Source organism: Puma concolor, chromosome C1 (genome assembly GCF_028749965.1).
Source record: "Puma concolor isolate L17-30 chromosome C1, mPumCon1.1.hap2, whole genome shotgun sequence".
In the NCBI taxonomy this organism is placed as follows: Eukaryota; Metazoa; Chordata; class Mammalia; order Carnivora; family Felidae; genus Puma; species Puma concolor.
The window spans coordinates 64,646,804-64,670,050 of record NC_141674.1 but is presented as its reverse complement, the minus strand read 5'-3'; the positions used below and the strand labels follow the sequence as shown (position 1 = coordinate 64,670,050).

The 23,247-nt window shown below is 40.5% G+C and overlaps 1 protein-coding gene and 1 pseudogene across 1 annotated transcript in view; both read right to left on the bottom strand.

Moving 5' to 3' along the window:
• ST6GALNAC5 (ST6 N-acetylgalactosaminide alpha-2,6-sialyltransferase 5) overlaps window positions 1–23,247 on the bottom strand; it is a 176,343-nt gene that overhangs the window by 95,568 nt on the left and 57,528 nt on the right. The window lies entirely within an intron of this gene.
• Window positions 5,769–10,558, bottom strand: LOC147578111 (rRNA-processing protein FCF1 homolog; annotated as a pseudogene).

The window sequence follows — 23,247 nt, the reverse complement described above, 5'->3', positions numbered from 1 at the left end:
ATTAATAAATATTAAAAAAATTTTTTTATTAAAAAAGTAAAATAAAATAAACCAAAAAAATAAATAAAATAAAAAATAAAAAAATAAAATCAATGTACTTATTTAAAGAGCTGTCCAAATGAATTCTAGGCCCAGGATGGAGCTGCTCCTGCCTGGTGATGTCATGCCAGCAAACAGACCTGGAGAACTTTCATGTCCCTGTAGCTGCTGCACTTGACCAGGAACATGGTTTATCCAGTCAGCCAATCCCAAACACCAAGCCAACTCTCGGCTCTATGTTTACTTTCTTTTTCCTAATCCACTTAAATTTCCTTCTTCCTGTTCCTTATTCTTCATCCTATAAAAGCTTCCTGCTTCCACCCCATTTTGCAGTTCTCTGGACCCTTGAAAATAGAGACTGCCCACTTCATGATGTGTTGAATAGTTTGTCTCACTTACATTGTCTTTTTGAATCATTTAACCAAGTTTAACATCCACTTATTTCCTGTTATATGATAGAGAATATTTTTTAAAAAGCTACAAGACATAATTCTTAAGCCAGAATTATTTATATTATGATCAACCTAGGTGTATAAAGTACTCATCCTAGACTTTGGTTAGTGTCTAATGAAAAAAAAAAAAAAAAAAGAAAAAGCAAATTCATGAATTCTGGATCTGATTGCATTTTTACTCTCTAAGTTAAATTGTTGCTAATAAATAAATTCTTGTTATGAATTTGAATTGCTGCCCATGCAGATTAGAATCATGGATGCCTGAGTAAATAAAAAATGTGTTTGAGTTTGGATAAGTATGTTTATAAGCCTAGTATTACACAAGAAGAAACTGACTCAGCGAATATTTCCACCTACTTAAATTAATTTTATAATCTGGTAGGATGCCAAGCTAACCATTTGAAATAGGCACACCCATTTGAGATACATAGTTAAGTTACATGTACAGAGAATGGATGTGCACTTATACTTAGGTACAGAGAACGCATCATTAAAATTAGATACAAAAGTGTAAGTCCAGAATCACTAAAATTCCTAGGTGAAGTCATTTAAAGTGTTAACACTAAACAACTGAGACTTTTTATCAGCTACACAACATTCTGGCCCGCTCTTGCAAAAAAGCTCACAAGGCAATTTGGGTTGGAGGAATTTTTCTCCTTTAACTCTTCTGAATACAGCTTTGTATTAGCATGTTCAATAAAGCAAGTAACACTTCCACTTGATTGCTTGAAACCATTCTTGACCCTCATTTCATTCCAGTTGGAGGTAATTACTTGCTTCTAATGCAAAGTGCTAAAGACAGCTTTAAATTCTGTTGAATTATTATGTAGATTGGGAATCTGGCCTCCCCACTTCTCTTAAAACAGCACCATAACTCCAACCTCTACTTTGTCAAATTCAAAAGTCAACCTATTTTTCTGGAGTGAAAAATTCTCATTTGAAAGAAGACATTGGTTCTGGACAGGTGGAAGAAATGGGTGAGCTGCCTTGGGAATGAGGTCAGGAATGAATAAATCAGTAATGGTGGAGGTGAAGCATGTACTTTGGGATCTCATGTACAACAGGATTGGGGAGCGGACTGTTTACGGTCTTTTTTCATATCTGGTGCATTGAAAATGCAAGCTTTTGTTCAGGCAGTCTAAACAGAAGCTCTACAATTTAGCCACAGTCACTGGATGATTTTGTTGTTTTATCTGAGTCTTGATGGAAATTCTGAATATTAACTCATTTAAATTCAAATCAATCGTCTCTCTACACTAGAACTCCTCTCTCGATTAATAGTATTTACGGTAAAATGGAGCAGGGTTACTCTTAGCCTCATTCTGGGAATCAATAAAAAACAACAGCAAAAGGCTATTTTTTTCTGTGAATACCTAAATGACTTCACAACCATTATTCCACTCGGAGGAAAAATTATTCTTATATCACAGCGAGGGGGAGAGAATGCATGGCTTCTATTAAGACTAATGGAGGTTGGGATGCAAAGTTCAGTTGTCAGGAAGGAAACAGCCTGTTGTCACAGCCTGCAGAACTGGAGGGAAATTTAGTAATTAGTTCCCCCTAAACCAAGGAGCTTATTGATTTACTCTCCCCTCCTTCATAAGAAAGTAAAGCACAAGATCATATATATTCCAAAACAGGGTAGATGAAATATCTTCCCCAAATTAAAAAGATGGCAAATATAATAATATGAGCTTAAACGTAAAGGATTGTGCATTAGCTATTTTTTCCACAATGTAGAATATTTAAGTCTACAAAATGTAGAAAAAAACATCACACTTGAAAAATTGGGGACAGAGGGGATGATTTATGACCTCGGTTCATCCCGGGAGGGTAGGCCCCAGGCTCATTTTCTGCTACATTTCTACTACTTTCCATTTTCTAGAATTATGCTTCTGGTCTAATCAAAACACTATTTTGACACAGCCTTTTTAATCTTCCTTTTTTTCTCCCACAAAATCACCTCAGGCTTCACAAATCATTTTATTGGAAACCATAATCTTGTACCTGAGGAACAACGCCGTGTTAACCCTGGGCCCTCTGGACACCTTTTATTAGGTTTCGAGCAATCCTAGGATCTTAGAATGCCAGATGGGCCAGGACACGGTAAGGAGGGTTTTCCAGTTGCCCACCACGGATGGCCCGCCATGGATCCATTTCACCCTGCCGCTCTGGCATTGCCCTGCACTTCTGCTGAGCCAGGACAGAATCCAGAGACAGTCCTGACTGCCCGGGAAAGCCACACTGAGCCCAAAGCTGGGCCCAAGCTGCCAGGCATCCCTCAAATTAGCAACCTCCGGTCTTCAGCTTCCAGGTCTCTTACAATTCAAAAGATGGTCAGGTGTTTGCCTAAGTGGGTTTTACTCAATTTGCTAAGCTTCGAATGTAAGAAAAACACAACCTCTCCTCAGGTGGATTCTCAGGAGGAAAAGCTATAACTACAGATCCAGAACAAATGCCAGGGAAGAACAACTGGTGGAGGGAAGCAGAGAGCACTGTCCGTGGAAGCCATGTCATTAGGCTGGACGCTGGAATCACAGACTCTATCGCAAGTTAACCTACAGGCCTGCCCTTAATGAAGGAAGCTGCTTTATAGGCAATGCGCTAGCTTATTTTAACAAATGAATTCTTTTGGGAGGGTTGTTCTTCAGATCACAATTCACTCACTCTTCATTTGTTTACGTATTGAAGAGGGACCATGTGCCAGGCTTTGTGCAAGGCACAGTGGATACCACAAGGAGCAAACACAAAAATCCCTGCCTTCATGTGGTTTACATTCTTGGCTGTGGGTGGGTAAGGGGTGCAGAATAAATAATTAGGAAGATAAGAAAGGGAGACAGAGAGGGGGCCATCTAATTTGTCTTGGAATGCTAAAGACCTTTTTATATTCATCCTTCCTGGGCCTCTGATTAAAGGAAAATTCTTTACCAAACAAAACTCTCTTTGTCATGCTGTGTCATAATGAATATTACATTTCTTAGCTCCAGATCATCTTGACCTATAAACTGTTGGCTGTGGAAATGACACAATAGTCATCTAGTTCTCTCTTTTAAAAAATGAAAGCCGTTCCGCAGGAATTGTTACCAGTGTTCTAGACAGAACCAGGACATGTTTTCCTCTAGATTCCTGGCACTGTATATCAGGGGAAGCATTTCTGTGTCCTACCGGATGAAAACTATTGCCTCAGGCAGCCTTAGGGTAAGAGAAACAGCACCTGGGCACACAGTCCTCCTCTCTTTTGATCCGCCTGCCCTTGGACCCTTTTGCTCATCAGCCCATGACCAGGAAATAAATTACCTGCTGAGCACCCACAACTCTCCACCCTGTATGCGCAAACCACACCCTGCTTCCGTTAAAGAATGCACTATCCAGGCATTGTGTACTCCAAAGAAATCCCACATGATTTCACATGTGTCCTAACCAAATTTTGGTTACTAACACACCTTCACAGTTTAGAAGTCATCTCAGTGAATTAACTGTCATGTCTTGTTACAGTAATGAACTAAAAGCATGACTTTTATACTGAGACTTTGAGGAACAAAAAGGTTCTAGTTAAACTCTCCTGTTACTTGTGTCTCTGATTGTTCACAGACGGAACGAGGTAGCTCGCTTCCTCCCCAAACTGTTATAAAGAGCTGCTGTATTGAGGGTTCCTGCACTGCATCTGGCAATGCTTCAGGACTGCAAGCTCAGAGGCAGAAGTCAGCACAGCTGGGTCTCACCCTGTGGGGTACGGAAGGCTACTTTGGAGAGGGTGTTGTCTGCTCAAGAAGTCTTTCAAATCAGTGAAAAATGAGGCTTTACTGAATTGCCTTGCACTTTATTTTTCAATCTCCCTTTCTTCTACAATTATTTTTTTATATGACCCAGGGCGGAGAGAGGAGTATCTGTAGTCAAAGAACCTGGGTTCTTGTTGATCAACTGCTGATTCGCTAACCAACCATCAGCCATACATAGGTTACCAATGCCTGATACTTTGACCCTGTGAGGGCAGCCTGGTACAGTGCTTAAAACTGTGGACTCTGGAGCCAAACTACCAAACCCTTTCTGCCACTTTGAAAACTGGGAAGTAACTTAACCTCTCTTTACCTCAGTTTCTTCATTTGCAAAATGGGAATGATAGCACCGATCTCAGGTTGTTAGGCGGAGCAAATGAGTTAATAACTTCTAAATATGCTTAGAGCAGTGCAGGTCAGAGCAATATCTCAATAAACCTAAGTTGTGGCTAGAGGGAAGAGGCAGAGACTATTTGTGAGAAACAAGCGGAACTGGCTAGTCAAGCTGTCCGTAAGTACAATTCCCACTCTGAATGTTATCACTTTAGGGCAAAAATCAGAGTTGTTCTTTATGTTATGATAGCTCAAATGACCCTTTTAGAGGGCTAACTCTTCAGATTGCTACACATGGGTGACAAATCCAGTGCAAATCAGCTGTTGGTGGATTTTGAATCAGGCTCTTTCTTGACTTGGGGTGGGGAGAGGTACTCCAGATGCCTGTGGAAGTGGAGGGTGAGTGGGGAGGGGACGTTCCCAGAAGCTCTGTGGACACCCTCATTGATATTAGAACTTTCTTTTAGGAGTCCAGGTTGCTTTGATGCAGGCGGGGAGAGGGAAGGGTTCCAGAGAAAACCAGTGAAGTTAGATCTCAAATTAATCTCAGAGAACACCAAGTCTGCTCTGTCAAGATCGAGATGTGCTACTGTGCCCACAGCTCCAGAAGGGCAGCACTATGCCTGCTCTGTGAACCTGAGCATTCTGTGCCCAACACAGTGCCTGGCACACACAAAGCCTAACAAACATCTTCACAGACCAAATGAAGGAATGCACAAATGTGTGAACATTAGTAGGCATTTCTCCAGATGCTAGCAAACTCTGATATTGGAAATACCAAATGTTCCAGTAATTTTGAAGAGTGGTCTTCTGGGTGTAGCTTGACTGATTGATCCACCGTAAATGAATTTACCAGTCTTAAGAGAACATTGGCCTGTCATATGACAAATGGGTGAGAATGAATGGTAAAGGGAAAATGAATGCTGAGTTAACAATAGAAATAGTTAAAAAACAATTTAAGAAATATTGTTTGCTAACATGGTTGACTCTGAGGTCCAAATTGTTCTTATACTACAGGTTAGAAGAAAAAGGCAAATTTGGGGCATCCCTTCACCACATACATAGGAGGAAGGGAAGACTGGAAGCATGGGTGAGAAAACAAGCAAATGAGCAGTCCCTTTAAAATGGAAGCACAGTGCAGAGGATATGTAAACACTTCCTCCAGAATCTCAGAGGCCCCTCCTACCTCAGAGGCCCGCCCATCTCTCCACCCATTTCCCTAGTGCTCTTCAGAACTGACTCTGAGTTCCCTTGCCCCATCCAACACCTCTCATTTAGGAAGTCCCGGACTTGTAGTTGGCAAGTGTGTATTACTTTCCTGGAGCTGCCATAATAAATCACCACACACTTGGTGGCTTAAAACAAGAGAAATTCTCAAAGATCTGGAGTCTAGAAGCCAGAAATCAAGTTGTCAGCAGGGACACACTACCTCCCAAAGACTCTAGGGAGAGGATCATATCTTGCTTCTTCCAGCTTCCAGTGGCTCCGGGAAGTCCTGGCCTGCCAGTGCATCACTCCAATCCTTGCCTCTGTCTTCATGTGTAAGGACACTTTGAAATTGGATTTTTGGGCTGACCCATGTAACCCAGAATGATCTCAAGATCCTTAATTACATCTACGATGACCCTCTTTTCCAAATAAGGTCACATTTACAGGTTCCAGGGATTAGGAAGTGGACATATCTTTTTGGGAGCCACTGTTTGATCAACTACAGCAACCAGTTCTCTGAATTCAATTTGTGGGGTTCAAGCAGAAGTCTGTGCACTCCGTCACCGGAAAAGTCAATGATGACAGTGCCTATGATGGTGACAGTAATGTGAACTCCTCAGCATGGAAATTAAGTGATCTAAAGATAAATCCAAGTCCATTTTATTGCTTTTTAATTTTTTTATGTGTGCAATCATCTGATTTATAAAAAGATGTGACAAAATTCAAAATGATACAAAATATCAATTTCAAAACAACATCAAAAGTGAGTGTATTTAACCATACTCAGCTCATAACAGAGCAAATGGGTAAGAAGGAGAATAATTCATGTTATAACGTATTGCTACATGAACTGGCAACAGAAAAAGTTGGTAAAGGAAGGCAGAGGAACTCTCTTTAGAGTGTTAGAATTAGAACCAAGGGGCTCCATAATCAACTGGCATCCGCTCAATGTTGTACCTATGGTTAGAAATGTACATGATGGGCACTCCAGGGATCTTCCAGATCCTTCCTTTAAGTTCCTGGTCAACTGTGACCACAATGTAATACTTGTGCTGAGTTACTCTCTTTACTAAGAAGTCATTTGCATAGGTTCCTTTGTGTGTGCATGGTAATCGTTCAAATCTTGGATCCTTGGCAATCCTTAGAGCCACTCCATACTTTTGCCCCAACTTCTCAGTTTCAGCCATTATAGTCAGTTATACAAGGGACACACTTGGCATACACAGTCCATCATTGATTCTATTAAGTCGAGTTTGGCTTTTATGTATGTATGTGTATATATATATATATATATATATATATTTTTTTTTTTTTTTTTTTTTTTTAATTCATTTTTGAAAGACAGAGACAGAGCACAAGCAGGGTTGGGGCAGAAAGAGAGGGGGACACAGAATTTGAAGCCGGCTCCAGGCTCTGAGCTGTCAACACAGAGCCCGATGCGGGGCTCAAACTCATGAACCGCAAGATCATGACCTGAGCCGAAGTCAGACACTCAACCGACTGAGCCACCCAGGCGCCCCAGTCAAATTTGGCCTTAATGGAAAAGTTGATAACATTGGTATAAACAAGGATGTGGTAAGGTGGGCCCAGCTGTGTGTTATACTGGAAGAATAAGCAGGAAGGATGTTGGGGGACTTCTCTTTCCTTGAGTGCACTGGGATCTTTCTTTTCTTTCTTTTTAGGTTTCAATCTATCCTTCTCTTTAAGCCTCTGATCTTGGAGACTAAGCATTCGCTTCATGGTCGCATACTTTCTTGCTTTCTTTTGCTTCCCCATGTTCACGCTGCACTCTTATTTCCCAAGTCCATTTTAGAAGAAGCTGTCTACTAATGTTCCTGAGTGTGCATGTCACATGTTCTGTGCCAACAGCTGAGCGCAACACTGGTTATTTAAGAATGACTAAAAAGCAGGATTTAAGAGGCCTTGTATGATTAACAGAATGTCTGGCCCACAGAGTTGTCAGTCCTGACATTTGGTCACTAGAACCACATCTTCCATATCTTGTCTCCAGTTGCTACTTAACTAGAGCTGAGTTCAATAATGGCGGTTTTTATTTAATACCCACAATTAAAATGCTAATTTTGTGAGGCTCCAAACAAAAGTTTTTAGTGAATCTATAACAAGCACAACTGAGCCACAGCCACCCAGTGAGACTGGCTATGTTTGTCAGTCCTACACCTTTTGTGTTTGGGTTTTATCTTCATTATGAACCAAACAGGAGGCAGAAAGGGGAGGAGCCAGGAAAGGCAAAATTGCTGCCCTCCAAAGCTTGTAACTATGTTTGGCATGAAGGGCAAGATGTTTGCAGTCTGCCCCTGTGGTGTAGGTGTCCCTCCTCATCAGTGGGTAGGAAATGAAGCGGCGAGAAGAGGGGCAGTGTGGGTACAGTAGACCTTTTCCAGCTGGGGCAAAAGAGCAGATTTTAATTCCTACTTTACTACTCACTATGTGACTTGGCAAGCTACTTTACTTCTCCAAATCCCAAGTTCCATCATCCTGAGGGAGCCAGATTATATTATTTCTAAGGTCCTTTCCATTTCATACATGCTTGGAATAGCCTGCCATAAAGATGCAGACTGAAGTGTGTGTGGCTGCATGTGCGCACGTGCGTACGTGTGAGCTCACATTTATTAGTAACTTGGTACATATAAACACCACAGTTGTGCTCCATTAAGTCAGTTTTATTTACTTATGAAGGCTTCAGGGCCTAATAATCATAATAACACTAACAACAACTAGCATTTATTGAGCACTTATTTCATGCCAGGTATTATACTAATGTGTCTGACCCATTACCCAAATTCAGAAATCCAGCCTCCCTAACATCTGGTCACTGCAGCCACATCCTCTGTATCTTGTCTCCAACTGCTACTTAAGCGAGACCTGTGCCCAGTAATGATAATTTTAATTTAATACTCATAATTAAAATGCTAATTTTGTTAAATGTCTCAAATACAGGTCTTTAGTGAAACTATACATGCGTAACTAAGCTACAACAACCCAGTGAAACCAGCCGTAGGTGTTGGTCTTAATATTTCTGAGTTTTACATGCATTTGCATGTAAATAATTAAATACTCATCACAGCTACCCTATGAGGAGGTCCTTTGATTATTCTCATTTTATAGATAGAAAATTAAGGCCTGGAGAGGTTAATTAACTTATCCAGTTATTCAGTTAGTAGGTGGTAGTCCTGACTCAAATCCTGGAGTCTTAAATTCATTGTAATAGAAGATCCATGAAGTTAGCAACCACATCTGTCTTGTTTGCTGATCTCTTTGGTGCCTAGCACAGCGCCTGGCACAGAGCAGGTAAATACCTGTGGGATGTAAATACCTGTGGGATGAATGTCTAACTCATATCCCTCACTTCTATTTTTCATGTTTATTTATTTATTTTGAGAGAAAGAGAGAATGTGCGCGCATGCACACACATGTGCACATGAGGCAGGGAGGGGCAGAGAGAGAGAGGCAGAGAGACTCTCAAGCAGCCTCCACATATCAGCTCAGAGCATGATGTGGGGCTCAATCCCACAAACCCATGATATCATGACCTGAGCCGAAATCAAGAGTTGGATGATCAACCAACTGAGCCACCCAGACTCCCCGTTTCCCTCACTCTTAACCACTATGCTGTATACATCACATAATCAACCCCCGTTGTGATCTTGTAAGTGGTAACAAAGGAGCCCTCACTAGTGAATATACATAGATTAGCATAATTCCCTCTGTCTTCAATCCTGGAAAACAAATTGAAGCCAGTGCATGTTTTGTTGGCCATGAGCCCCCTCCTTCTGCACAAAGGATGATGGAGTTCTGGAGTACTGGTGGCAGGGATGACAAGGTGGATAAGCCTGTTTCCCTTGGCCTTGGTTCTGAAAATGGCATTCCCATTCACTGTGGGTCCTGATTTTGCCATGGAAAGGCTGCCTGGCTAATCAGTTGTGTGAGTGACCACCTCTTGTGGGAGCAATGATTAGTTTTCATCATGCCTCTGCCTTTTGACCGCAAATAAGTTTGTTTCACTTTTCTATCACCAGAACTGGCTCCTTGTTAATGTGTTTCCAGCCCTAACAGAAGAGAAATGAGAAGGGAGATGGTGTGAGTGTCCCAGTCACGCTCAACATGCTAACACTAATGTGCAGCAGGGCAATCTATCCCATTAGAGTTGACAGAGTGTCCCTGAGACAGAACGGATGCTGCAGCTGAAGCCATAAGAGCCCAGAGTGCAGTCACCTCCAGAACACTAGTGTGCAAAGGAAAGGTTTATTGCAAATTGAAAACATTCAGCTCTGTGGAATCCAAGAGGGTTGATTGTTTAGTAAATATTTCATTGAGAACATTAGCTGTGGAATTTGGATGCTTAAGTAAAGCAGATAATTAAATGTAAATAATTAAAAATTAATAATGTTTGAAATGTTAAACATAATGAGACAGGCGATATTTCAGCAATAAAGGGGGTCCGCTCATCTGCTAAGCACCTTCAGGGCTGTGTCACAGCAGATGTGACCTGCATTGGCTCCTCACTCTTCCATTGTCAGCAGATGGCTTCTGGTAGACACTACTACAGCACAGGTTATCTTTACAGAGGAACTACAGGGAGGGGCCCCTGGGTGGCTCAGTCAGTTGAGCATCTCACTATAGCTCAGGTCATGATCTCAAGGTTCATGAGTTAAAGCCCTGCATTGGGCTCACTGCTGTCAATGCAAAGCCTACTTCAGATCCTGTCTCTCTCTTTCTCTGCCCCTCCCCCACTTGCTCTCTCTCTCTCTCTCTCTCTCTCTTTCTCTCTCTTTTTCTCTCTCTCAAAAATAAACATTAAAAAAAACTTATAGGGGCGCCTGGGTGGCTCAGTCGGTTAAGCATCTGACTTCGGCTCAGGTCATGATCTCGCGGTCCGTGAGTTCGAGCCCCGCGTCAGGCTCTGTGCTGACAGCTCAGAGCCTGGAGCCTGTTTCAGATTCTGTGTCTCCCTCTCTCTCTGACCCTCTCCCATTCATGCTGTCTCTCCCTGTCTCAAAAATAAATAAACGTTAAAAAAAAATTTAAAAAAATTTATAAACAAAGGAACTACATAGACCAGTTATTGGGGGAGGGGACGGGTATGGAGGGGGCAGGGGAGAATCTGTAAATATATTGCCAGAAGTCACACTTCCAGTCAGAAGGAGCTCGAAATGAAACAAAGATGAGTCCACACTTGTCTAGTGAATCAAATCATGAAATGGAAGACTGGAGAGTTGCTCCATTGAGTCTTGCTCTTGGTCTCTCATCTTCAAACATTTTCCTTTTCCTCGCCAGCAGCTACATCTCCTCACTCTAAAAAGAATATGTACAAAGTTTCCTTGTGCTACAAAGAGAATTCTCTCAACATGTTTCTCTGTAAACACAGTGCTCCTCTCTCCTTTCCTTCCTTATCAAACCTCGTGAAAGAGGGGAGCACATTCCCTCCCTCCCTCTCTCTCTCTGCAGCCCCCTTTCCCTGGTGTGGCAGCCTGACTCTGCCCCCACCACACCATACAAAAGCTGCTCTTATTAGAACTACCAAAGCTGTACTACTCAGGATCCAAGGATCTCATAAGACCTCCCCACAGCATCTTATAATCATGATTACTTTTCTGAAATACTCTCCTCCTCCGGTTTCAGCTGTAACATTTTCTCTCAATGTTCCATCTACCTCTCTGATGATCAGTTTTTAGTTGGTGGCTGCCCTTAAATGGGAGCTTTGCCTCTAAGTTCTTTTCTTCTCCACAAAAGGGCACCTGCAAGTAAAAATGCAGCAGAGACAAGGCAGGAAACATAAATGTGTGAAATGGATGGGAGATAAGGGGATATAAGACAATAGGGAGTGGTGGAGCCTAGGGCAAATGTATATTTAACACCTTAGTTCTAAAGGCATTCAAATTGGAATGCAGTCAGTTTTGATCTCTTCAGGGGTGTTACTGAGAGCAATGAATTGCATGCATAAATATTACTAGTCACACAGGGTCTGAGAAAAAAGCATGTTTCTTTCACATGTTCCTCCGGTAATGAGGACTGACATCAGTATCAGGTGGTGGTTTTACACTGGTTTTTTTTCATCCTATCACACCAGGTGAACACATTCATTCCTTGTTCTTCCTTTAAGTTTGCCTGCACTCTGTCTTAGAAATGCCTAGTGGGTGTTTGCCTTAATTAGTGCATTTGCTCTTTCTTCTACAACTCAGCAGCCTCGACTCTTCCTTACAGCATCTGCCATCAAACTATCCATCATTTTCCTTTTAAAAAAATTATTGGGAATTTAACATGGTTTTAAACTGTGAGTGGAAAATGTTTACACATCATATAGCTGAGAAGGGGTTAACATCCAACATATAAGGAACTCATGCAGTCCAATAACAAAAAACCAAACAATCCAATTTAAAAATGAGCAGAGGAACTGAATAAACATTTTCCCAAAGGCATACAGATGGCCAACATCTACATAAAAAGGTGCTCCACATCACTAATCATCAGGGAAATGCAAATCAAAACCACAAGATATCACCTCACACCTGCGAGAATGATTATCGTCAAAAAGACAAGACATAGTAAGTGTTGGTGAAGATGTGGAGGAGAGAGTTGCCGAAAATGTAAACTGGTATAGCCACTATGGAAATCACTATGGAAGTTCCTCAAAAAAATTAAAAATAGAACTACTCTATGATCCAGCAATTCTGCTTCTGAGTATATTGCCAAATGAAATGAAAACAGGATATCGAAGAGATATATCTGTATTCTCATATTCAGTGCAGCATTATTCACAATAGCCAAGTTATGGAAACAATTTAAGTGTTCACCAACAGATGAATGGATAAAGAAGATATGGCATATATGTGCAATGGAACATGATTTAGCCATGAGGAAGAAGGAAATTCTGCTCTCTGCGACAACATGGCCCTAGAGGGCATTATTAAGTCAAATAAACCAGAGGCAGATAAATATTGCATGGTATCACTAGTATATAGAATCTGTAAAAAAAAAAAAAAAAAAAAAAGTCTAACTCAGAAACCCAGAGAGGGGGAGTGTTGGGAGAAATAGAAAGGTTGGTAAAAAGGTATAAACTTTCATCTATAAGATCAATAAAGTTTACAATAATGTAAAACATAGTGACTATACTTAATAACACTGTAGTATATAATTTAAATTTGCTAAGAGACTAGCACTTAAATGTTCTAACCGCTCTCCTATTGTGAATTTAATCAGATTTTTAACTGTGCCGATAATTTAATGAGGTTATTGTTATTTTTATTAAGGTTCTGGTTATAAACTTATGGGTTTTGAGTGCTCTTCCTCATCTTTATTTTCCACACAAGTCCTATTATTTTTTAGTGTTTGATTTTGCAAAACTTTTGGTTTTTTTTTTTTTTTTTTAATTTTTTTTTTCAACGTTTATTTATTTTTGGGACAGAGAGAGACAGAGCATGAACGGGGGAGGGGCAGAGAGAGAGGGAGACACAGAATCGGAAACAGGCTCCAGGCTCTGAGCCATCAGCCCAGAGTCTGACGCGGGGCTCGAACTCACGGACCGCGAGATGGTGACCTGGCTGAAGTCGGACGCTTAACCGACTGCGCCACCCAGGCGCCCCGCAAAACTTTTGGTTTTTAAGAAGCTTGTATTAGCAAACATCAAAAACAACGGAAAAGAAATGACAAGCAAAAATGAAAAACCACCTGCAAGGCCATTTTAGGACCTCTGTTCTGCACCACCTCCTGCTGTGATCTTATCTTTATCTTTTGGTGATCAATGACTCCTATGTTGCTGATCCCCAGACTTGTATTCTCCAGCCCAAACCATTCTCTGAAGAGGTAGGTGATATTCAATTATCTAAAATCTCAACATGGCATCTCCAAAGAATATATCCAAAACAAGCTTTTTATAGTTCCCCTTTCCACCCTATCAACATGCCCCCCACCCCCAGCTCTGCTTCTCTTCCTATCCTGATTTGGATTGTGTCCTCTGATTCTATTTTGAATCCTTATTCCCTCTCATCTGCTGCCTTCAGTGGGTCACAAAGTGCTATTGATTCTCACTGTGAAAAAAGCTTTACATCCCACCGTTCTGCATCTAATTCTGCTGCCATGGAGAACCTCATGGAGGACCTCATCTTTTGCCTGAAACCCACCATTGCTGAACTATTTCTCTGATTCCATTCCTGCTTTGCACACTGACATTTCAGACAGACTGAGAGACAGTAAGGGGAACTCATGAGAGACAAAATAGGCTGCTAACCTTCCATTCTGGTCAGAATCAGCCTTAGCGTGCATGGGCCTTATTTGAAAGGAATGAGTTATTTGGATAAGTGATACTGTTCAGGTAAATCAGAGGAGAAAAAAAAAAATCAGATGATCCTGAGAAGCATCTAAATTTGTTCCATCTGATGGCTGTCAACAGTGGATACAGCTGACTTTCTGAATATCTGGCACTTAAAAGGTGATTGAGAGGTATTCGTTGAATGAAGGTTGGAGCACTGGTGCCTTAGGACCCTGGGAACTGCCTGCCCTTTTCTTCTATGCCACTCAGATTTCAGATTCTGTCTTAAAATCCTTCCATCAATAACGAGAATGGAGAAGCTATTTGGTATTCAGTCAGAGGATGTTTATTTTCCTTCCTGGAAGAAGACACACTGGATTGAATCGAGGGATTTCCTGTTTCTTGGAGATGTCAAGGAACTGATGATAGAGTATGAGAATGACCTTGTGAACAAGGGGATACTGTCTCGTCTACTGTCTTTTCTTCTACTCACACCTTCTACTTCTAACCAAAGGAAGCTCTCTGAGTCTAAATATGTTCAAATGTTAGTTCATTATGCTTAATAAATAAGTTAGAAATTATTTGTCTACTTCTATGTCTTTTAAATTTCCATTTTACATGATTATCTAGAACAAATTTCTCTATTTCAAATTTATTCGGTAACTTCCAATTACTTTACTGGTCATAAATAAGGTCCTCAAATGGCATTTAAAGCTCTTCCTAACAGGACCCTGCCCACCTGTCCCCCTTAGCCTTGAATTCCCTTCTGTAAGACTGGCTACAGCCTGCTCTGCCCTATGCTGTTTTCTGAACATATCCTTTATTTATGCCCTTTTCCTGCTTGGTCTTAGTTTCTTTCTGCCATCTAGAATATCTTCACCTTTGGCATCTCTCATTATTCCTTTTAGGCCAGATTAACTATTTCCTCTTTCATGATGGACTTCCTGATCCTCCTTCCCTTTACAACTGGTTAGGAGGCCTCTTTATTCAAAATCCTAAATTACATAGGAATTTAAACAATAATTATTATATCAATAAGATAAACTACATGGACCTTCTAATACCTTGATTATTGTATCATTTTAGACTACACTTCTTTGTTATTTTGATTTAATATGTGTTAATTTCTTTCTTCTTTTTCTTTTTTTTATTTGAGAGAGAGAGAGAGAAAGAGAGAGAGGAGCAAAGAAGGAGAGAGGCAATCTTAAGCAGGCTCTGCCCTGAGCATGGAGCCCCATGCAGGACTCAATCTTTCAACTGTGAGATCATGATCTGAGCGAAAATCAAGAGTCATATGCTTAACCAACTTAGCCACCCAGGCACCCCTATCTGTGTTAATTTCTTGACACTAATCAGGTCTTACCAATTCTACATCTAATGGGACAACCAAATGGCATCTTTTTGGACATGGTTCCCTGTCTCCTTTGCCAGTTCCTCTTCTATAAAACCATTATATTGAATCTTTCGATTTTCATCCTGACTTATTCTGATTTTGTGTATTTCTCATGTTATCTATTTCCATGGGTTTAAATAATATTTATCTATTAACTTCTAAATGTACATCTTTATTTTCAATTTTTTATTTGGATTTGGAATTCATACAGCTGACAGCCAACTCAGATATTTAAGGCTCAACATGTATAGTTGAATTCTTGAACTTCTCTAAACCTAGAAAGGAAGAGAAGAAAAAAGACAAAAATAACCTCTATTAAAAGGTAGAAGATTTTTCTAACAGTCCTAGAATTGCATATTCCTAAAAGGACCTTGGAATCATCTAGTCCATGTCCTCATTTGCATGAAAAACCCCACATCTTCTGGTACAAAGTCCAATATTCTTTCCACTACATCACCATATAACCTCTGCTAGGGGCCTCAGAAAAACCGTTAGTATCTATAATTCATTTTCAAGAGTGCAACAATTAATGCAATTTCAAAAGCTAAGTGATTATAAAACTGAAAATAAATCTCCTAGATTTACTCCAGTTGGGCAACCTCATAAATACTACTTAATTACCATATAATAATGTTCTCCAAATTAGGAGTTGACCCCACAAAGGGAACTACTCCATAGAAAGGATTTCTTCCCCTCAAATTCCAATAACACATGCACAAAATGTCTCAAAGAAAGAACATCCTTCAATGAAACTTGCCGTGAACCTTTCTCCAAGAGGAAAAGCTCCCTTACAAGAAGAAAAAGGCCATTATTTTTGGTGTGTATCTTTTCCTTACTATATTCTAGAGTATGAACAACCAAGTAAACTGCAAATTTGGTTCTTTAAGGAAAGATCTGTTGCTTCAAACAAAAGACAATACATCAGATGTTTGCTTTAAGAGCTGTGTACCAACAAAATAAAGATAGATGGGGACATTATTTATAATACATACCACAAAAACATAATAATCTTAATTATATAATAAGCTTCAAATGAATGTAAAAATACTAAGACCCCTGGAAAATAGTCAAAGAACAAATTACACAAATAATAATAATAATACAATGAGCAAACAAATATGTGGGAGATTTTCAATCCAACTAGAGGTGTTTTTATTGCCTTTTATTTTCTTTCGAAAAATTAAGAATGTTTTTATCTCTACAGAAGATAATCTATTACACTAGAGAAAAGTTCCATGTGCTAGGTTGGAAAGTCAGAGAGGAACCAATTCCTGGTTCTTTCTGAAACCATGCCCCCTAGGGTTAATGAGGTTAAAACTAGCAGAAAATGTAAAGCTTGTTTTTCAGTGAACTGTTTCTCCTTAATCATCCATTGCTTCTTTTCAGGACCCACTAACAAATACACTAGTTGTCTCTGCAGAAGCCTGGGCTCAGGTCAACTGATAAGGTTCCAGCCTATGAACATCAATGCCTTGCATTCCTTAGCCTGAATGGTCTTAAACCACCAGAATAACCCTAGACTACCTACTGGCCGACCAAGAACTAGGCAGCCTAACCCAGCTTAAACCAGCTTGAACTTGGCACCAAGTCAACGCCTATGCAGATGAGCCAAAAAGTGTCCAACAGTTACCATTGCTTCATTATAATGTTAAAGTCTCCACCCTAGGAGGAACACAAGCTTCATGAACATAACATATGATGTATGTATAGACATATTTCCTAAGTATGCTGTGCAACTTTATGCCCGCCTTTACATGTGATGACAAAGCTCCCCTCTCTAATATTAAATCCTAAATAAAAGAGCTTGCTTGGGGCGCCTGGGTGGTTCAGTCAGTTAAGCGGCGGACTTCAGCTCAGGCCACGATCTTGCAGTCCGTGAGTTCGAGCCCCGCGTCGGGCTCTGGGCTGATGGCTCAGAGCTTGGAGCCTGCTTCCGGTTCTGTGTCTCCCTCTCTCTCTGCCCCTCCCCCGTTCATGCTCTGTCTCTGTCTCTAAAATAAATAAACATTTAAAGAAAAAAAAAAGAGCTTGCTCATCCCTACTCAGGGAATCCGGCTTTGGAAATTATTCCCCATGATCTTCTTATTTACTGCAATTAAAGATTACTTTGTGTCAGGACGTCTGGGTGGCTCAGTCGGTTAAACATCGGACTTCCGTTCAGGTCATGATCTCATGGTTCCTCAGTTAGAGCCCGGTGCTGGGCTCTGTGCTGACAGCTTTAAAAAAAAAGAGATTACTTTGGGTCACAATTCCACGTGGTGTACTCTCTATTGGTGACTCACCAAGGAGAAGACTCATGTTAGTCTGGTTACATTTTCACTCGGAGTTACATGTCCACTCAGAGTCTCAACTTTGGTGAGAAACTGGTACAGGTAACTCAATGAGTTATACTCAATTATATCTGAGATGTTGTAAAAAGGGTCTAGCACAGAATCTATACCCATGTAAGTATAAACCCATGAGAGTAGGACTTAATTTTGTTCATGGGCTATATATACTCCTAGGGTCTGAACTCTTCAGGCATTTAATAATAATAATAATTCTTGGGGCGCCTGGGTGGCGCAGTCGGTTAAGCGTCCGACTTCAGCCAGGTCACGATCTCGCGGTCCGTGAGTTTGAGCCCCGCGTCAGGCTCTGGGCTGATGGCTCAGAGCCTGGAGCCTGCTTCCGATTCTGTGTCTCCCTCTCTCTCTGCCCCTCCCCCGTTCATGCTCTGTCTCTCTCTGTCTCAAAAATAAATAAACGTTAAAAAAAAAAAAATTAAAAAAAAAAAAAATAATAATTCTTGAATTTAATTTCAAAAATGATTTGAATCACCATCTTGTTACAGGTCTTTTATACAAATCCCAAATGTTTTGCTATAAAATATGAGGGCCAAAGCTCTTTGTTTTTGTTTTTAAGTTTATTTACTTATTTATTTTGAGAAGAGAGAGAGAGAAAATGAGCAGGGGAAGGGCAGAGAGAGAGGGAGAGAGAATCCCAAACAGGCTCCGCACTGTCAGCCGACACGGGGCTCCATCTCATGAACTGTGGGACCTTAACCTGAACTGAAACTGAGAGTCAGATGCTTCACCAACTGAGCCACCCAGGCACCCCCAAGGGTCTTCAGTTTGTGTGCTAACTTTACAATTCAATTTTTTGACATCTGGACAATTTCCCCTTTCAAAAAAAAAAAAAAAATATATATATATATATTTAACCAAGGAATTGAAATCATAATAACCAACTAATATAACACCAATTTTATTCCCACATTATTACCATCACTTCTAGTTATTTAGCACTTCACAGCAAAATTAACTTGCCAACCTATACCTTTACATATACATATTTATTCAATTCAACAAGAGTATAAAATGCCACACTCACTGAATATATTGCCACTAGTGATGATTTGTACCTAAATAATAACTCTCGAATAGAGCTCACTGTTTTGTGGGTCTTTGGTGGGATTTTTAAAAAATGAATTCTGCACAAGAGAGGACATTAAAAAAAGAAAAAACCCATAATCTGATTTTCCCCCCCATCCGGTCATTGTGTTAGTTTCTTTTTATTAATCTAAACAATACAATCACTTTGACATACTACTGTTATTTGTTATTTATTTCCCACATATTTCCAAAAAAGGATTTAAAGTAGTCCATTTTAACATGCTGTTAGTGTCTTCAATATTTGGCTCCCTGGAAGCAGCTATAAAATCGAATACACACAGCTTGTTCAGTATAACATACTATAGAACCAATTTTTCCTATGACCAATAAATAAAAGCATGTATTGTATACTCACATATTATTATGCTGAAGTAATTTCTATCAAATCAGCAATTAAACAAAGTAAAATCTGACTTATGAAACAATCAATAGCAGAATGAAATGAAAGTAATTACAGTCTAATTTGTGAATACTGTATATAGCCTTAAAAATATTAAGTACAGATTCATTATATATTTGATTAGCTCAAGATTTCCAATTCTGACTGAAGACTCCACAGAGGCTTTCTAAAGGGGCCTGTCTTTCTTTCTTTCTTTCTTTTTTTTTCCTTCAGCATTGCTTCAGAAGAACTGACTAGCAAAGGCTTCCCTTTTAGCCTGTTAATAACTACCAAAATATTCACAGTATTCCCTGGGCTTTCTCCACTTCTCACATCGTCAGGTTTTAGCATGCAGGCCTTATTCTCAACCCAATTACCTGGATATGAAGCAGGAACTTCGCAGCTGTCACAAAACACCTATACCATTTTAGAAAGGCATTGCTATCAATAACCAAAAACGGGGATTTTATCGCAGACAATATGTGAAATTGCACCTCACTGACAAAACCATTGCAGAACCTGGGTGATAATATTATTATAGTAATTACCATATGTCTTACATCAAATGCAACTCCAGTTTTATTATCATTCAGGTTTTCTAGAAGGAGATAGGAGGGAGCTGTCATAGTTAGACAGATAGTTTGTCCTCTATTCAACTGCCAGCTCCCTCTGAAACACAGGCTTTCTATTCTGCTAAAGGAAATGCAATTATAACTCCATTTGCATCGAGAACAAGAGAAGCCCTGGGTTAATTACAGGTAAGGTTCTATTTACATTCCCTGGGGCTAGCCACAGCCAGATTCCATTTCTCAGGTGGAAAAAAGCTGCCAGAGTTTGAACTAAATCCACATTTTTTATTCCACTCTTGCAGTTCTGTGTGGCCAAAGGGAGTCTGTCAGTCAAAGATCTTTCAAACATAACCTCAGAAACCTTCATTTTCCAGACTCTGAATGTAGTTAAAGTAAGTTCAGAACCCAAAGTCTAAACAAAAGAAAGGAAAGATGGAGGTCTGAGGCATTCATGTGAAGATGGGGAGAGAGGGAGTGGCAGTGATGAGGTTTTGGGGTGATGGGGGTTCCGGAGCCAATGACCAGGAAAGAATTCTTGAAGATGTCTTTGGTATAAAAGGTGCTGTTATTAAAGCACAGGGACAGGACCGTGGGCAGAAAGAAAGAGCTGCACTGGGTTGTGAAGAGTGGCTGTTTTTATACTATGGAGTTGGGGAGGTAAAGTCCAAAAGGAGGCCTCCACAGGGACTTGGATATGCTAAAGAGGACTCCTAAGAGACCTGAAGCCTTGCTATTGTCAAGCTAAGATTTCCCTCTACTAAGGCATTAACATTATGACTGCAGGGGGTTCTTGGAGAAATGGTATACTCTGTATTTGCCTCAAGTATTTGTCAATTGGCTGCAGGTTATGAGGAAATTTAATTTCACCTGCCATTTCCTTCTTGCCTTTGTTCCCCATATCACTATTGAGGGGTGATACTGGGGCTCCAGGAAATGGAGTCTATAGGATTCTGGAGATTAGACTACTGATAAGATTGCCTTTTTCGTGATTTACCAAGACATTGTCCTGTATGACTGTGATCTCTATCAGTTAACCATTTGTTTTATTTCCTTTCCTCTGTTCTTGGGCAGCCAGGAGTGCCTGAGGAATATCACACACATCCCATCTGCCTGCGGGCGTGCGGGGGTGGGGGGTGGGGGGGGAGGTGAGTGGGGAGGGGGGTGCTCTAGCTCGCACTTTGTCCTCAGCTTGCCCCATGCTCCCTCATCAGCAATATGTGTATTATTAGCATTATATAATCAACTGCTTAAAAATGTAAGGCAAAGGAGTAGGAAAAGGTGAGCACCTCAACATCAGTTTACTAACAGGACTATTTATTTACAAAAGACTGGACATCTAAAAAATAATTTTTCTCATCGGTGAGGCTTCCTGGACTCTTCTGGCTTTCAGGGTTTTGTTTTGCTTTTGTTTTTTTTTATGAAGAAAAGATGGACAGCTAATATCAGAGATGTGTCTCTGAGTTCCTCTCTCCTGATTTAGATTCAGCTTTCCAAAAATATGTATACGGCAGGTCTTATGCCATTAACATTCTTGCCAAAGTAATAGCAGACTCTTTAGTTGTCTGGTTACAATCTGATAATCTTCTGAATTCTGCATATGCTAGATGTCTAAAGCCAGCCTCTTCCCAGTCATTATCCACAATATCTCTATGTTATTTTGCTCATACTCCTCACTTATTACTATCTGATAGAGTCTTTTGATTTTCTTTCTTTCTTTCTTTCTTTCTTTCTTTCTTTCTTAGAGAGAGAGAGAGAGAGAGAGAGAGAGTCAGAAGAGGGAGGGAGAAAGCACATGCACGCCGGATGGGGAGGACCAGAGAGAGAATCTTAGGCAGCCTTCACGCCCAGCTCAGAGTCCAACAATGGGCTGGATCTCATGACTGAGATCATGACCTGAGCTGAAATCAAGAGTTGGGTGCTTAACAGACTGGACTAAGCCACCCAGGCAGCCCTGATGGATATTATTTTAACACATACTGGTTAGACTGTTTACTTTCAGTTTTACTCTCCCTCTTCTCCCCCATCACAGGCACATAAGAATGCTATATCCCTGAAAGTAGGAGTCCTTATTTGGAGCCTAGAACAGCACCAGACACATAGCAGGTACTTGCTTATTATGTTAAATGAAAGAATAAACTGCTATCATAATTTCAGATGATCTGAAGGTTTGCTCTGGCAGTAGCCACTGCCAGAGCTTCCTCTATTCATAGATGATGTAGATATGGAGAATGCTTTCTTTATAGACCATTTCTCCAGGAGCAAAAATTTAAGATTCCATTTAAGAAATGATATGGAAAACAATTCCAGTTTTATAAAGGTTTTAGATTCTTCTGAAGAAAAAAAGTTATCTCTGAAGAATTGTAATGCATGCATGCACTCTTTCCAGAAGAACCAGCCAGGGAGAAAAATGAGGGATGATTCTGACCTCATTTCACTCAGATCAGATCAAGAAAGAGGTGGGGACTGAAAAACTGGAAGAGGAAAAAGTATTACCCCTTCTAGTGAGGAAGGTGTGCATGCCACCCCTTTGCAAGGAGTATGTCCTACAAATAGAATTCCTTACTTTCAACCCTTAGACCTTAATTTTTCTTTTGTTATGCTAAATTGAAAATAAAACAAAAGCCTCCATTTGTCAGTCAAGAGGGATGAGAATAGTTCACATCAGTGCAAAAAAGATGGCCTTGGTAACAGCCTTGGAAAAGCTGGGCTACAAAATATTTACCAAGTTCAAGTTTCTTATCAGTGGACAAACCAAAATCCATTCACCTTCAACTCCAAGGGAGATTTCATAGTGGGATGGCTTTCAGCTTTGGTGAGAGTCGTACGACCTCTTAGAGACTATCCTCCACTCGGCAAGACTCTCCTCTGTGTATGATGAAATTCCTCTAATTCCCACCAGCACTTGCACCCATTTACCCACTTCCCTAAAGCCCCCACTCAGCCCTGCCCCTCTTATTCACTGCAGATGGGAAAACAAAAGTCATATAAATTCCCAGACTTCTCACACCCATACCTATGAATGTATTTACTTCCACATGTAGGCTCATTTCTTGCTCTCTAGCCTGAGAGAAAGGTGTTCTCCCCCACCTAAGGCTACTTCTTCATGCTGTCCATCCCACCAGTTACCTCTCACCAAATCCCGGGCCTCGCTTTAACAGCAATCCTCTTCCTTTCCCACACTGCCCACCTCTCTTCTAGTAACTCTTCGTGGCAACAAACAAGTCTCTTGGGTCTTAAGAAGTCTTTCTTTGATTCAACATTCCTCTTAAGCTATCGCCTAAGTAAACATTGACCTGTACGTCCTCACTCCTAAACTATTTAGTGTCTCCTTGAAATCTAACTTCCATCCCATCTCATTAAGGTCAACAATCACTTAATTCCTAAACCCGATGAACTCAGA